The 17,186-nt window shown below is 40.1% G+C and overlaps 1 long non-coding RNA gene across 1 annotated transcript; it reads right to left on the minus strand.

Moving 5' to 3' along the window:
- Positions 1-210: 210 nt before the first annotated feature.
- LOC138910633 (uncharacterized) lies at positions 211-13,643 on the minus strand. The gene is made up of 2 exons (XR_011415767.1): positions 13,366-13,643; positions 211-484 (listed from the first exon to the last, which is right to left on the minus strand). It is a non-coding gene; the product is annotated as an uncharacterized lncRNA (long non-coding RNA).
- Positions 13,644-17,186: the final 3,543 nt, after the last annotated feature.

Here is a 17,186-nt window from a genome sequence, read left to right on the forward strand (position 1 = left end):
GGATTAACAAAGGTAAGAATCTGTCACGACCCAAACCGATGGGCCGTGACAGGCACACGGTACCTTACTCAACCGAGTACCAACGTAACGTATCTTTCTTATTACATTATCATAGGTAAGTGGGCCAGAAGGGGCATCATGAGATAAACATAGTAAACATGAGGGAATACCCATCATAGAACGACCCAACCTGATATAAAAACTTATACATGTGACATACGGGCCTATAAGGCCAACATGATCATTTGTAAACTCAAAACATAGGCTGACAAGGCCATACAATTATCCGAATACATGAAATCTGTCTACAAGTCTCTAAGAGTACATACTTATCATAAAGGTTGGGACAGGACCCCGCCATACAAAACAATACACGTCTAAATCATACTGACCAAACAAGCAACTCTAGAGCAAATGGAGCACACCAACATCTTCCGCTGAGCTGATAGCCTACTTGGAGGACTCTCGATCTGTCTATCGGGACCTGCGGGCATGAAAGTCAGCATCCCTAGGCAAAAGGGACGTCAATACAAATAATGTACCGAGTATGTAAGGAATGAAAATCAGTAAGTAATAGACATGAGAGAAACATGGAGTAAAAGACTCAACATGTAAGTCTGAATAACTCGGTGAATCATTTTATATTTATAATGTCATGCCTATGCATATAAATATCATACCATGCATAGGTATATGCGTTCATAATATCATCAAGCATCTGAGGGCACCCCATCATATCATCTCGGCCACTGTGGACAAATCATCAACGTATACTAGCTGATCAGGTGGTGGTGCGTATATAACGCCAAAACCTTTTCCCATATCCCATATACATATAATATACGCGTATATAAGGCCATCTGGTCATGGGTCAATGTACATGTATAAATGCATGAAATGCATAAGAAATACGTTACTAAGATTTCTCGAAATATCATAAAATCAATATGTCTTTCGGATAAACTTTGTCAAATACGTATTTTTCTGAGACCCATGAACAGAATATATAATAATAATTCACATGGGGAATCAAGAATATAGACACCCTTAATACTTCTATGAATAGAGTCATTTATGAAAGTTGCGTATTTTGCTCGTTTCATTTGTATTATTTGGATCATGCCAAAAAGAAAGAAGGGATAGCCTTAATATACCTGGGCCGATTCTCTTGACAATCCCTCTAACATACGTCAATTGCAACACCACGTAACGGCAAATTGAAGTAGGGGAAAATCCATATGATATTCTTTAGAAAGATTGCACTGTACTTTCTTATAATTGCAAAATCTCACATTTTGAATTGTTGAAGAACCTATGAAATCTTACGTTTTGAATGGTTCAAGAACCTATGAAATCTTACGTTTTGAATGGTTGAAGTACCTATGGAATATCACGTTGCTCATGAAGTTATCTTGCTGAAGCCTTTTTTTTTTGGATATAATACACCTTCATTTGAATTGGAGAATGAATCATAGTCTTGGTGGTGTGGCCACACCTTTCAAGATTGTGTCACATTTATTCCTTAAAATGTGACACCTTTCACTCTTTATTAAGAGTCATTTTGATGGGAAGGGGGCGCTGCCACATTTTTGGGGTGTTAAGTTGTCACGACCCAAACTAATGGGTCGCGACGGGCACCCGATACCTTACTCAACCGAGTACCAACATAACGTATCTTTTCGTATCATAATATCATGGATAACTGAGTCGGAGAGGCCGCTGTGTGATAAGTAGGATACAACATGAAATATCAACTTATACATAAGACATACGGGCCTATAAGACCAATATGATCCATTATATACATAAAACATAGGCCGATAAGGCCGTACAATCTTTCACGTACACGACATATGTCTATAAGCTTCTAAGGATACATAAATGTCATAAAGGTCGGGGTAGTGCCCCGCCATACCAATCAATACATGTCCTAATCATACTGACCAATAGCAACTCTGGAGCAAATGGAGCGCACCAACATCTTCCGGTGAGCTGATAGCCTACTTGGAGGACTCTCGACCTGTCTATCGGGACCTGCGGGCATAAAATGCAGCGTCCCCAGGAAAAAGGGACATCAGTACAAATAATGTACCGTGTATGTAAGGAATGAAAATCAGTAAATAATGGACATGAGAGAAACATGGAGTAAAAGACTCGACATGTAAGTCTGAATAGCTTTGTGAATCATTAAACCTTATATGTCATGCATATGCGTAGAAATATCATACCATGCATGGGTATATACGTTCATAACATCATCAAGCCTCTGAGGGCATCCCATCATATCATCTCGGCCACTGTGGGCAAATCATCAACGTATACCAGCTGATTAGGTGGTGGTGCGTATATAACGCCGTAACTTTTTCCATATCTCATATACATATATATACGCGTATATAACGCCATCTGGTCATGGGTCAATGTGCATGTATAAATGCATGAAATGCATATGAAACACGTTAATAAGATTTCTAGGATTGTCATAAAATTAATATGCCTTTCGGATAAACTTTATCAAATACGTATTTTTCTAAGACCCATGAACAGAAGATATAATAATAATTTATATGGGAAATCAATAACATAGACACCCCTAATACTTCTATGAATAGAGTCATTTATGAAAATTATGTATTTTGCTCATTTCGTTTGTATTATTTGGATCACGCCAAAAGAAAGAAGGGATAGCCTTAACATACCTGAACCGATTCTCTTGACAATCCCTTTAACACCGTTGATTGCGACAACGCGTAATGGCGGATCAAAGTAGGGATATATCTGTATGTTATTCTTGAGAAAAATTGCACCGTACACCCTTAGAATTGCAAAATCCCATTGATATGATGCTAAGAAGTCTCGCATGAACTGAAGTAACTTACGTTATTATCATGTATGATCTTGGATGAAACTTTGTTGCTGAAACTTTTCATTCCTTTGTAGAGACACAAAATGAATTAGAAATGTCTTTTTTAATATTTGAGTGTGGGCCCCACTTAGTAAGACTTGGCCACCAATTCATCTAACTTTTCCACCTTGCTTTGTGAATAAAGAGTCATTTGATTGACTATATCTTGCTGCCACGTTGGGTTTCAAGGCTAATCCAAAAGATTTTAATTAATCCTCCATCAACTTTTTAATTAACTTTGTAATCCCCCACTAGTCCAATAATTAACCAATTACCTACATAATTAAGAATTATCTCAAATGACTTAAAATACTACTTATTTTTAACACACCTTATACACCTTACTAACATGGTCATGTGATACCTTGTATGACACTAGTCCATAAATACCGGGTATTATAGCTTGGACCGTATTTTATCCCAAATTGTCAAACTTCGACGAAACTTATTTTCTTCAATTCGCTTACCCTATCACCTTCACGAATTTACTCGTCACTTATTTGAAATAGCAAAATGCTTATAATACTCAAAATAATCCCTTTCCCGAACTTACGTCAATTAACTTACGACGAAACTTTAACGTACGAAAATACGGGATGTAACATCTCATTTCTGAGCTTTCATCAATTTACTTATGGCGTACTTTTACGTACGAATACATGGGGTGTAACATAAGTCATCCAAAATCTTTGATTATCCAAAGATTTTAATTTATCTCCCACTAAAAATCATTAATTACCCAATTATCCACATAATTAAGAATTATCTCAAATTACTTAAAATACTACTCACTTTTAATACACCTTATACACCTTACTATCATGGTCATGTGGTATCTTGTATGGCACTAGTTCATAAATACCGGGTATTTTAGCTCGGGCCGTATTCTATCCCAAAATATCAAACTTCGACAAAAATTATTTTCTTCGATTTGCTTATCCTCTCACCTTCACGAATTTACTCATCACTTGTTTCAGTTAGCATAATGCTTATAATCTTAAAAAAATCTCATTCCTGAACTTACGTCGATTAACTTACGACGAAACTTTAACGTACGGAAATACGGGATGTAACATCTCATTTCCGAGCTTTCATCAATTTATTTATGGCATACTTTCACGTACAAAAATATGGAGTGTAACATCATTCCCCCCTTTGGAACATTCGTCCTCGAATGTTGACTGATGCACTTATCATTCTTATAGCCTATAGATCTTACGAATACTTTAGTACTCCTCTTGACATCTAGGCAACTGTTCTATGATTGAATCCCAAAGGCCAGGGCATTCCCCCCATTTACGCCTCTTTCTCACACCACAACTCGTGGTCGGAATCCTTCCAATCTTGTAACTGTTGCTACCTTTTATCATGCAGCTTGTACGACTCTGACTTTGTAAGTGCGCCTATGCAACTCTTCTCTCCTTTTTCCTCCAGCTTTTAGCCAATCTCTAGGCCTTACTTTGTAAACATACACAGAGCTTGGCAAGATATCCCTCTGGGCATCTATAGGTATACTGAAGTTCATTGCTCGGTACTTTGTTGAACTTACGAATATTGCTATATCTTGTTTCATAGACCCATTTATCTTTCCGTATGACTTTACTGTATCTTGATAGTCATACTATACCATAACTCTTACTTCGATTTATCGTTACTGAGGTCTGCTGCCAAACTCTAGGTCACTCTTGCTGCCGATCCTATATGCTTCCTCATTACTGTTCATCTTAAGAATGGCATCCTTATCTCCTCTCATACGTTGCTTACCCTCTCACCTTCAGGAAATGAGAGGTTACATCCCGCATTTTCGTACGTTAAAGTTTTGTCGTAAGTTAATCGACGTAAGTTCGGGAATGAGATTATTTTAAGATTATATGCATTATGCTAATTGAAACAAGTGATGAGTAAATTCGTGAAGGTGAGAGGGTAAGAAAATCGAAGAAAATAATTTTCGTCGAAGTTTGACATTTTGGAATAAAATACGGCCCGAGCTAAAATACCCAGTATTTATGAACTAGTGCCATACAAGGTACCACATGACCATGATAGTAAGGTGTATAAGGTGTATTAAAAGTGAGTAGTATTTTAAGTAATTTGAGATAATTCTTAATTATGTGAATAATTGGATAATTAATGATTTTTAGTGGGAGATAAATTAAAATCTTTGGATAATCAAAGATTTTGGATGACTTATGTTACACCCCATGTATTCGTACATAAAAGTACGCCATAAGTAAATTGATGATAGCTCAGAAATGAGATGTTACATCCCGCATTTTCGTACGTTAAAGTTTCATTGTAAGTTAATCGACGTAAGTTCGGGAATGGGATTATTTTGAGTATTATAAGCATTTTGCTATTTCAAATAAGTGACGAGTAAATTCGTGAAAGTGAGAGGGTAAGCTAATCGAAGAAAATAAGTTTTGTCGAAGTTTGACAATTTGGGATAAAATACGGTCCAAGCTATAATACCCAGTATTTATGGAGTAGTGCCATACAAGGTACCACATGACCATGATAGTAAGGTGTATAAGGTGTGTTAAAAGCAAGTAGTATTTTAAGTCATTTGAGATAATTCTTAATTATGTGGGTAATTGGTTAATTATTGGACTAGTGGGGGATTACATGCTAATAACGTAAGTTACTTCAGTTCATGCGAGACTTCTTAGCATCATATCAACGGGATTTTGCAATTCTAAGGGAGTACGGTGCAATCTTTCTCAAGAATAACATACGGATATTTCCCTACTTCGATCTGCCGTTATGCGTTGTCGCAATCAACGGTGTTAAAGGGATTGTCAAGAGAATCGGTTCAGGTATGTTAAGTGTAAGGCCCCGTAAAATTTTGCAAAAGAAAATAATGTTTCATGGTGCCGAATTGGTTTTACGTGTTGAGTATTATAGAAATTCTTCGCGGCAAACTTAGCTCACCACGGCTCGGACCTTTTGGGTTGAACAATGTACCGGAAAGTAAAGGAAATTTTTTGGCAGAAAAGTGCATTTCTGCAGTCCATTATGCGACCGCAGAATCACTCTGCGGACCGCATAATGGCCGCAGAGTGAGGCAGTTAATTAGGTCAGTTGGAAGCAATTATGCGGTCGACTATGCGACCACATAACTGTTATGCGGTGCACTATGCGACCGCAGAACAGTTATGTGGACTGCATAGTGACCGCAGTCTCAGGCAGATTTTTGGTCATTTTAAACACCACTTATGCGACCGATATGCGGTCCACATAACCATTATGCGGTTGCATATGCGACCGCAGAACCTGTTCTGGAGCATCATTTTTGGGGTTTTAAAACCCGACCCTGCTTCGTTAAATACACGTTTTGAGCCATTTTTGAGATATAATCTGACATTTTAGAGTGAGAGTGAGTGCCCTAGAGTGAGAAGGTGTTCTTCAATAATTGTTCTTCAATTCTTGCTCAAGTTTTGGAAGATTAAGAAGGCAAGTTCACTAGGTCTTCATCCTTAGAGGTAAGATTCTACACCCTAAACCCTAATTTTGAAATCATCTGAAAATGGGTAATTAGCAAGATAATTTTTGGGCATCAGAGTTGATTATTTTACATGCATGTGATATCAAGGGGTGTAATCGATACACATCCTCAGTGAGCCGTCTTTCTTCCGCCCATATAGTACTGGTGCACCCCAAGGTGAGGTACTGGGCCTGATGTAACCTTTCTCCAGCAAATCTTTTAACTGCTCCTTCAACTCCTTCAATTCGCCAGGTGCCATTCTATACGGAGGGACGGATATTGGTTGAGTTCCTGGAAGCAAATCGATGCTAAAATCAATCTCTCGCTCTGGAGGAATACCTGGAAGCTCATCTGGAAACACATCTGCATACTCTTTGACTACGGGAATAGACTGAAGTGTAGGTATCTCAGCATCTGCATCTCTAACTCGCACAATATGATAAATGCACCCTTTTGCGATCATTTTCCTCGCCTTCAGATAGGAAATAAACCTACCTCTGGGTGTTGGTGTATTACCTACCCATTCAAGGACTGGCTCACCCGAAAAATGAAATCTGGCTGCCTTTGCTCGGCAATCAACTGTGGCATAGCAAGCTGCCAACCAGTCCATGCCCATGATAGCATCAAAATCCATCATCTCTAGCTCAACTAGGTCAGCTGAGGTCTGACGACTACAAATTGTCACCGTACAACCTCGGTAAACCCGTCTAGCAATAATCGATTCTCTGACCGGTGTAGATACCGCAAAAGGATCACTTAGTATTTCAGGCACTATACCAAACTTCCTCGCGACAAATGGGGTAATATACGATAAAGTAGATCCTGGGTCTATCAAAGCATAAGCATCGTGAGAGCAAATGGTTAATATACCTGTCACAACGTCTGGTGAAGACTCCTGGTCCTGTCGACCCGCTAAAGCATAGATACGGTTCTGATTACCACTTGAACTGGAACCTCTACCTCTGCCCCGACCTCTACCAGCCGAAGACTGAGACTCGCGCCCTGAAGGATGCACGGACATAGATGATCCTGTTGCTGAACTCGCTGGTTGTGCCATTCCCCCCGAATCTCTATTTGGGAAATCCCGCATCATATGCCCTGGACGCCCACATGTATAACAAGCATCAGAACCTGCTCGGCATTGGCCCAAGTGTCCTCTACCACAGATGTCACACCGTGGAGAAAATGACCATGTCTGCGCAGATCCTCGCTGTCGCTGCAAACCCGACGCCCGTGAGCTCTCACCTAGTCCTGACTGAGTATAGCGGTCATACCTGTAACCCTGTAACTGAGGTGGCGGAGGCCTAGGTGGCCGTCCGAAGTACTGGGTCCTATAACTACCCTGAGATTGCTCCTGAGACCTGGGAAATCTCATCCTCTTACGTTGCCCTTGCTCAGCCCTCTCTGTACCCTGCTGCCGACGCCTACCCCTTTCTATATTCTGGGCGAATGCCTGAATCCGGGAGATATCCATACTATCCTGCAATGCAGCGGTGGCACATGCCTCGGTTAACTCTGGGGCTAACCCTGCTATAAACCTGTGAATCCTGTCCCGCATAGTAGCAACTATGGATGGTGCATATCTGGCCAATGAGTCAAAATGGAGACTATACTCTCGAACACTCATATTACCCTGCTTGAGGGCTAGAAACTGATCGACTCGAGCCTGTCGGATCTCCCGTGGTAAGTACTGGTCAAGGAAGGCATCTGAAAAATTCTCCCAAATAGCTGGAGGTGCATCACGTCCCCTGGAACTCTCCCATCCCTCGTACCAAAGGATGGCTATATCTCGGAGTCGAAAAGCTGCTAGCTCAACTGCCTCTTTCTCCGTGGCATGCATAACACGAAAGATCCTGTGAAGCTGATCTATGAAATCCTGTGGGTCCTCCCTCTGATCTGTCCCCGTGAACTCTGGGGGACTCAAAGCAATAAACTCTCGGACCCTTGAACTCCCAGACCCCTCAGAAGTTCCTGCACTAGCTGATGCCCTAGCCTGTTGCTGGGTAGCTACCAACTGTGTCAACAAATGCACCGCACTCCTTAAGTCCTGATCTGATGGAAGTGGAGGGGGAACTGGATGTGCGGTTTCCCTAGGAATCTCCGTAGTTGGTGGAGGAGCCGGTAATGGCTGAGTAGGGGTCTCGCCTTGAGCCTCAGACTGGGCCCCATCTACTGGGGGTACCCTGCTGGTCCCCTCACCTACTGCTGTATCTCTCCTTTGGCTAGCCGTAGTCTTCCTAGTCACCGTCATCTATGCATGCAAACACCAACACTTGTTGAACTAAGCATGGTAAATATTGGGTTGTGGGATGATGGAATCCTCCATAAAAGGACCTTGAAACCTTGTGCACACCTAGTGTTTGATAATTTATACTATTCGCAACCTTCCTTCAACTTGCTTGCATCATAGATTTTCTTATGTTATTTTGGAACATCAAGCGAGACATCACATCATCTCTAACTCTTCTTTACTCTCTTGGCTAGATCTCTCGGTACCTAAAAACCATAGGCTGGAAGATATGCTATTGATGCTGCCGCTACCATTCCTAGATACTGAATCCCAACACTTATAACCTTCTATATGTAGTATGGATTATTCACAACCTTCTGCATTTAAGTATCTTGTACGTTGTTCACCTTTACCTTACTTACCTTAAAATCTCGCATCACATCTTCTATCTCTTTCATGACCTCGCTTTAACACATGTATAATTCACATCAACAACTTGATGCTCTATTATAATACTTGCACCTCATATGCATACATAATTCGGTGGGAGCTTCATACTAACTTCTTATAAGGCTTGTACTCTTCTAACTACCTTTATTGTAGAGCCGTTATAGAATATAGCTGTTGTACTATCTCTCTTGTACCTCTGATATTAAGAGTGATTTTGCTATGTTGTCAATCACGATTCCTGAAATTTTTCGGCTCCAATATTCAGATGCATGATTTACTTAGTTGTTTAAACTCTTTAGTTTCCTTTTCTTTCTGATCAGCCTCCATGTAGGCTTAAGCTATATTCTGATCTGCGGCTCCTGGTATAAGTTATTACTTTAGCCTTTCATGGGCACTATGGAATATCCATGATACAATCTTCTGACAATTCAATCCTTTGTCTATGCCCTGGGCTCAATTCCTTCCTTTAACTTATACCCGAGTCTTCTATGGTTGTATGAATGTCAATATATATGCTGCATGGATAATACTCCGAAATTTTGAGTGCGTTCATAACGTAACTAACTCTGGATCATTGATCGAATAATTCCTTTCGTTCCATCTCAGCTTTCTTTAAACGTAAGCAATTACTTTTCCTGGTCTTTCTGCCCCCTTATTGCGTGCATACTTAGCTTATGTTAGTTCCCATGCATGCCAGAATTTTTTTTAAATTGTTTTTTGTGCCTCGAATATTACTTTCGATTTTACTCCCCCTTTATTAGCCACGGTAGGTGCCACTTTCTTTTGGAGTGCTTACAATTTTGTAGTGAGACTGTTTTCACATGGCCATTTCTCCTTCAAGTTACCATGATTAGATTGAAGCCTTCTTCCTTATTCCCTCAGCTAGTCTTTTGTTGTAGTACTTAGGGAAGACCCTCTGACTCTTGTAAAGCTGCGAGCTTATCACATCGTATACCCGATGGAATTTTTGATGTCCTTCCTCGCCTATAATTGTCCGTAGTTACTTACCTCCATGCCCTTGTGCTTGTAGGGTTGCTCCTGAACTGATATTTTTGACTGTCTTCCTAGTGGTACTCTCTTTTATTTTCGTAACACTCATACGTTACCTTTAATTACCCCAACTCCTATCTAAATTTCTTTTTTCAACAATTGCGATCTCGTATCTGTGAGACTGAATTCCCTATGCTGGGGTTCAATACATTTATCTTGCACGATCTGTTGATTTGTCTGTAACCTCTTGTCTAGCTATAACTAGACTCTTCCTGAATCAACTATTAACTGCTCGTTGGTCCATTTCCATATTTGTATTCCGCGTAATCCCTCTTGGGTTATTCCCTTTGTCTTAACTTACCTCTCGCATTGGCTCCTTATTTATCAATAACATCTCAGGTAGGAACCCTTACTTCCTTTCCTTGACATCGTGTTTGCATAATGTTCTGGAATCGTAGTATATCGGTAGGATTTGAATCAGTGCAATCTCATCCCTTTTCTCATTTTTTATCGCATTCTTCCTTTACCATTCCATAGTTAGTATAACCGCTTAATTCTGACTTCATGCCACATCACTCCATATTCCCCCCTTTAGGGGAGTACTAAGAGTTGGATCTAGGACGACCTACCTATAGATGTTTTACCTCTTCCTCTTTGGCGTCCTTTCACATCATCGATGACCCTTACTCGCCTGGCGATAATCCTTCTGTACCAAGGATAACAAAATTCCTTATTCACGAGGGTGACACCTAGTGTAACTGGCACATATAGTACTTTAAGCTTAACTTTGCTCACATTGCTTGCTTTAGGGAAGCGTCCTTCTGAATGACCTTTAAAGATTATTCTTCTGTCGTCCATTCTATTATCGCCGGAATGCAATCTGAAATTCTCATGATGCTGACTATTATCAAATCACTCAGTCCCTAATTCATGTTTAGTTTATCTTGTTCACCAGCCCATACTGATTTCTATTACTCTGGGGTTTCACTCTCCCTTCTGGTAGTCACGTTGGAGTCACGAACTTATTTCTCGAAATGAGGATATGACTTTATGGCCTATATTCTTTTTTTGTCTCAAGGCCTGGCTCCTCTCGTCTTTTCCTTCACTTGACTATATACTCTGTAATACTGTCATTGTTTTTCTACCGTTGTCATCCATGCATCACATCTTACTCATAATGCTTCATTAACTCTCTTCTCATTTCCTGCTAACATTTCTATCTATCACTTTATTTTGAAAATTTCAGCAGGACATTCTTTTGGTTTTAGCTTCCCTTGCTCCATCTACTGGCTCTTCGGGTTTCATAACATTCTTTCTTTACTAGGGCCGGGAGCCACGCTAAGATTAATATTTATCCCTTCCAGGATTCCAGTGCCTGTCTTTGAACATTCTAGTATTCATATCTAGCTGTATTATTCTAGAGTGAACCATCTGGGTGTCTCACAAGGAGATCTATTAGCACATTTGCAATACCCTTTGGAAATGTTAACTAACGCAAACAATCCATCCACCATTCTAGGTTACTCTAATCCCAGCCGGATCCTGATATCCCGTCCTTCTCTTAAACCATATCTGTTAGCTCCCACAGGGCATAACTGAGATAGGTGTGGCCGATTGTACATACCTCTGTTATAGTTGAGGGTAACTCAAAAGGATTATATTTCTCTGCCTGAATTGTAAATACTAATAATCTTCATTAACTGGGTAACTCGTACCTTTCTTCACCTTGCTTCTTTTATTTGTTGAAACTTGTACCTACCTTTTGAATTTCTCATTGCTTTTCACCATATGTGTGGATAGATATTCATGCCTTAGGGCTCCTTTTCAAGAAGCTCACACGTCTTAGTACACACATGATTTGCTCGAGACCTTGTATTTACTCATCATAAGCATGATGCAAAATCGAGTTCCTCTGACTCAACTCTTCCATAGCCTCATTCAATCCCTTACCAACCATCTATCTAGATGTAGGCACCGTCGTATTATGAATAAGATAGAGTTTAGGAAATTGAGTTCTTACAACTGAGCTCTACCACACGATCTAGAGTAAGAAGAAAAAGTGACAGTCCTAAATGCCTTGTAGCCTCCTGCTTATAAGTGTGGTGCACAACACACCCATAAACAAGACTCTACTAGACACGACTTGTAGACTCCCTAGGACAAAACGGCTATGATACCACTTTTGTCACGACCCAAATCGATGGGCCGCAACGGGCACCCAGTACCTTACTCAACCGAGTACCAACGTAATGTATCTTTCTTATTACATTATCATAGGTAAGTAGGCTAGAAGGGGCATCATGAGATAGACATAGTAAACATGAGGGAATACCTGTCATAGAATGACCCAACCTGATATAGAAACTTATATATGTGACATATGGGCCTATAAGGCCAACATGATCATTTGTAAATTCAAAACATAGGCCGACAAGGCAATACAATTATCAATATACATGACATCTATTTACAAGCCTCTAAGAATACATACTTATCATAAAGGTTGGGATAGGGTCCTGCCATACCAAACAATACACGTCTAAATCATATTGACCAAAAAAGCAACTCCAGAGCAAATGGAGCGCACCAACATCTTTCGCTGAGCTGATAGCCTACTTAGATCGATCTGTCTATCGGGACCTAAGGGCATGAAACGCAGCGTCCCCAGGCAAAATGAACGTCAGTACAAATAATATACCGAGTATGTAAGGAATGAAAATCAGTAAGTAATAGACATAAGAGAAACATGGAGTAAAAGACTCAACATGTAAGTCTGAATAACTCTGTGAATCATTTTATATTTATAATGTCATGCATATGCGTATAAATGTCATACCATGCATAGGTATATGCGTTCATAGCATCATCAAGCCTCTGAGGGCACCCCATCATATCATCTCGGCCACTGTGGGCAAATCATCAACGTATACTAGCTGATCAGGTGGTGGTGTATATATAACGCCATAACCTTTTCCAATATCCCATATACATATATTATACGCGTATATAACGCCATCTGGTCATGGGATTGGTACATGTATAAATGCATGAAATGCATAAGAAATACGTTACTAAGATTTCTCGGAATATCATAAAATCAATATGCCTTTCAGATAAACTTTATTAAATACGTATTTTTCTGAGAACCATGAACAGAAGATATAATAATAAGTCATATGGGAAATCAAGAATATAGACACCCCTAGTACTTCTATGAATAGAGTCATTTATGAAAGTTGCGTATTTTGCTCGTTTCATTTGTATTATTTGGATCATGCCAAAAAGAAAGAAGGGATAGCCTTAACATACCTGAGCCGATTCTCTTGACAATCCCTCTAACATACGTCAATTGCGACACCACGTAATGGCATATCGAAGTAGGGAAAAATCCGTATGATATTCTTGAGAAAGATTGCACCGTACTTCCTTATAATTGCAAAATCTCACGTTTTGAATTGTTGAAGAACCTATGAAATCTTACTTTTTGAATGGTTGAAGAACCTATGAAATCTTACGTTTTGAATGGTTGAAGAACCTATGGAATCTCACGTTGCTTAAGAAGTTATTTTGCTGAAGCCTTTTTTGGATATAATACACCTTCATTTGAATTGGAGAATGAATCTTAGTCTTGGTGGTGTGGCCCCATCTTTTATGATTTGTGTCATATTTATTCCTTAAAATGTGCCACATTTCACTCTTTATTAAGAGTCATTTTGATGGGAAGGGGGTGCTGCCACGTTTTTGGGGGGTTAAGTCATCCAAAATCTTTGATTATCCAAAGATTTTCATTAATCTCCAACTAAAAGTTATTAACCACCCAATTATTCACATATTTAAGAATTATCTCAAATTACTTAAAATACTATACTCACTTTTAATACACCTTATACTCACTATCATGGTCATGTGGTACCTTATATGGCACTAGTTCATAAATACCGGATATTTTAGCTCGGGCCGTATTTTATCCCAAAATGTCAAACTTCGATGAAAATCATTTTCTTCGATTTGCTTACCCTCTCAGCTTCATGAATTTACTTATCACTTGTTTCAATTAGCATAATGCTTATAATCTTAAAATAATTGCATTCCCAAACTTACGTCGATTAACTTTTGACAAAACTTTAACGTACGAAAATGCGAAATGTAACATCTCATTTCCGAGATTTCATCAATTTATTCATGGCATACTTTCACGTACGAAAATATGGGGTGTAACAGAATCTATGTCCTAGCTCTCAATTTCAAAAATTTACAAAAATGGGATAATTAGAGAGACAATTATTGGGTGTGGGGTTTTTGTCTTACATGCATGTATTCTTGAAGTATGTGGGAAGGTTGTGAGCTAAAAATGGTAAAAATTGGGTTGGGGAATGATCGAATCTTCCTTTGATAATATGCTCAAATGAGCTAGAATCATGACCATCTTCCTAATTTTGGTTCAACTTGTTATATTTCTAAAATAGATTGAAGTTGCTAAGAATTCCGGAACGTTTTAAAAGTTTAAGGAAGCTCAATTGAGGTATGTTGGCTAAATCCCCTACTTCTTAGAATCGAATCCCACGGTGTTCATGTAATTGGTGTAAGTCCCAAATTGATCATTATAAAATTGGCTATTCCTAATGTGTTTGTGTTGAAGGATGTATGTTCAATATTTATTCTAAATGCTTCATCGTGTCATCTTGCCATTTGAGGATGTGTTCAAAATGTAGAATATGTGTTAGAAATGTTAAGACTTCATGTCAAGATCGAACAAAGGTTGTTATGCCAAATTCTATAAAAAGCCTCTATGTGCCTAAGATTCCCAAATTGCTCATATGTGAATTTAATGTCTTGAATGGGAAACCTTATTATTGTTAATAATGATAATGATGTTTGAATATGGAAAGGGGAAACTGGAATTATGAAATACAGCCAAGTGCCAAGAATGACTTTCTGATTGAGGCCACTCGTGCCAATGAATTGAAAAGATGTGAAAGAAGTATGGCGTGAGATGATTGATTGAAAAGGTAATGTCTAGGGTGAGACAGCCTAGCCGATCAGGCCGTGATCGGACGCCATGCCGCACACATAGTGGTAACTATGCTGGAAATTATAATGAAATGGTGGTTATGGTTGATGTCTCAAATGAGATGACCTAGCCGATCGGGTCAAGATCGGACTCCGTGTAAGAATACAGAGGTATTGTGAATTATGGTATATCAGCTTTAAAGATCACCCAACCTAATAACATGGGAATTGACTTGAGCACTTATGTGATCCTTACTCGATGTTTTAGTATTGTTTGAAGCTCTTATTGAACTCATGATTTGTTTCCCCATTGTATCATTATTCATTTTATTGAGATGGCATTTAGTTTTACATACTAGTATTATTCGACAGTACTAACGTCCTTTTTACTGGGGGCGCTGCATCTTTAATGGATGCAGGTGGTTGCACAGCAGGTAGCATTGACCAGCGATAGCAGTACACCTTCCTCCTAGCAGACTTGGTGAGCCCCACCTCATTCCGGGGTCATGTATCTTTTGTACATTTTGTTATCATGTTTGGAGGTATAGCCGGAGCCTTGTTGTCGGCACTATCCTTGTACTCCTTTGTGTCTTTTAGAGGCTCCGTAGATATTATGTGGGTTGTATGTCGTAGTTGAGGGAAGTCAAACAATTCATGTTTATCTTTGAATGAATCACTTGTTCCACTTTAGCCTATAAAAAAGGAAGGTGTGTATTTTGAGATATTAAAGATGAAGAACCTAATAGAAAGGTTTTGGTATTGTATATATGAACTTCCTTCTATTTAAATAATGAAATCATGTCTTCTCTTGATCATGGGTGAGTTGGGTAGTAAGTATGTATAGGCTTGCTCGACCGGGTTCACTCGATTGAGCACCGGTTGCGCTCCCCGAGTTTGGGGCGTGACAAACTTGGTATCAGAGTCTAAGGTTTTAAAGTGTCCTCGGATGTCTCGGAGCCGTGTCTAGTAGAGTCCTTCTTATCGGTGTGTTATCGACCACATCTATAAGTTGGAGGCTACTTGGAAATTTAGGAATAATACCCTTCTTTGATATTCTGGATCGTATAATGAAACTGATTGTGAAACTGTTCCTCCTCTAATTCATGCATTCCTTTAACTTTCAGTACATGGCACCTAAGAAGAGAGCAAGAACTGGCCAAGGAGCCAATGCCGCCTTAGGAGTGGCAGTTGACCCTTTATTTGGTTATGCGGGTGAATACCCCCAACTTCTACACTGCCTAATTCAACTGCACCTGACCAGGCCACACCCGTTCCTGCACCTACTGAGGGTGCAGGGGTTCCTCCAACTGATATTCCGGTTCCACTTCCAGCCCCAGCTTTCGGTTCTGGCATTTCTGACGGGGATCTTAGGGGAGCTATCTAGATGCTGACACAGATACTGGATTCTCAAGCCCAGATATCAAATGTTGCACATTCCAGGGTGAACAGGTTTCTTCAGTTAGATCCTCCGGTGTTCACGGGTGCTAATCCCGAGGAGGACCCATAAGACTTCATTGATGAGATAAATAAGACTCTCCAGGTTATGCGCGCTAGTGAGACGGAAGGAGTGGAGTTGGCCGCCTACCACCTGAAAAGGGTGGCCTATTCTTGGTTTGAGTTGTGGGAGGACTCTCGGGAGGAGGGGAGCCCTCCAGCGAGGTGGAGTAAGTTCGCTGACGCTTTCATGGACCATTTCTTACCGACCGAGCCTAGGGCAGCCCGTGCCGCAGAGTTTGAGAACCTTAAGCAAGGAAGTAAGAGTGTGTGGGAGTATCACACAGAGTTTGCGCGTGTGTCTAAATATGCCATTCTCATGTTGCCTACTATGGAGGCTAGAGTGCGCCGGTTTGTGCACGACCTTAGCCCCTTGGTTATTAATGAGGCCGCTACAGCTGCCTTGAATTCGGATATGAACTATGGGAAGATGGTAGCATTTGCTCAAGCTACAAAGAACTGTAAGTTGAAGAACATAATGGAGCGAGAGGGTACCAGCAAGGCCCGGTCCGCGAGCAACTTTAGGGAGTCATTTGGTGGGGGGAGATCAGCTTTTAGGGGAGGGACATCAGGGCCATCCCAGTCTTTTGCTCAGTCTTCAGCCAGTGCACCACCAACAGGGCCCA

Source organism: Nicotiana tomentosiformis, chromosome 4 (genome assembly GCF_000390325.3).
Source record: "Nicotiana tomentosiformis chromosome 4, ASM39032v3, whole genome shotgun sequence".
NCBI classification, from domain to species: domain Eukaryota; kingdom Viridiplantae; phylum Streptophyta; class Magnoliopsida; order Solanales; family Solanaceae; genus Nicotiana; species Nicotiana tomentosiformis.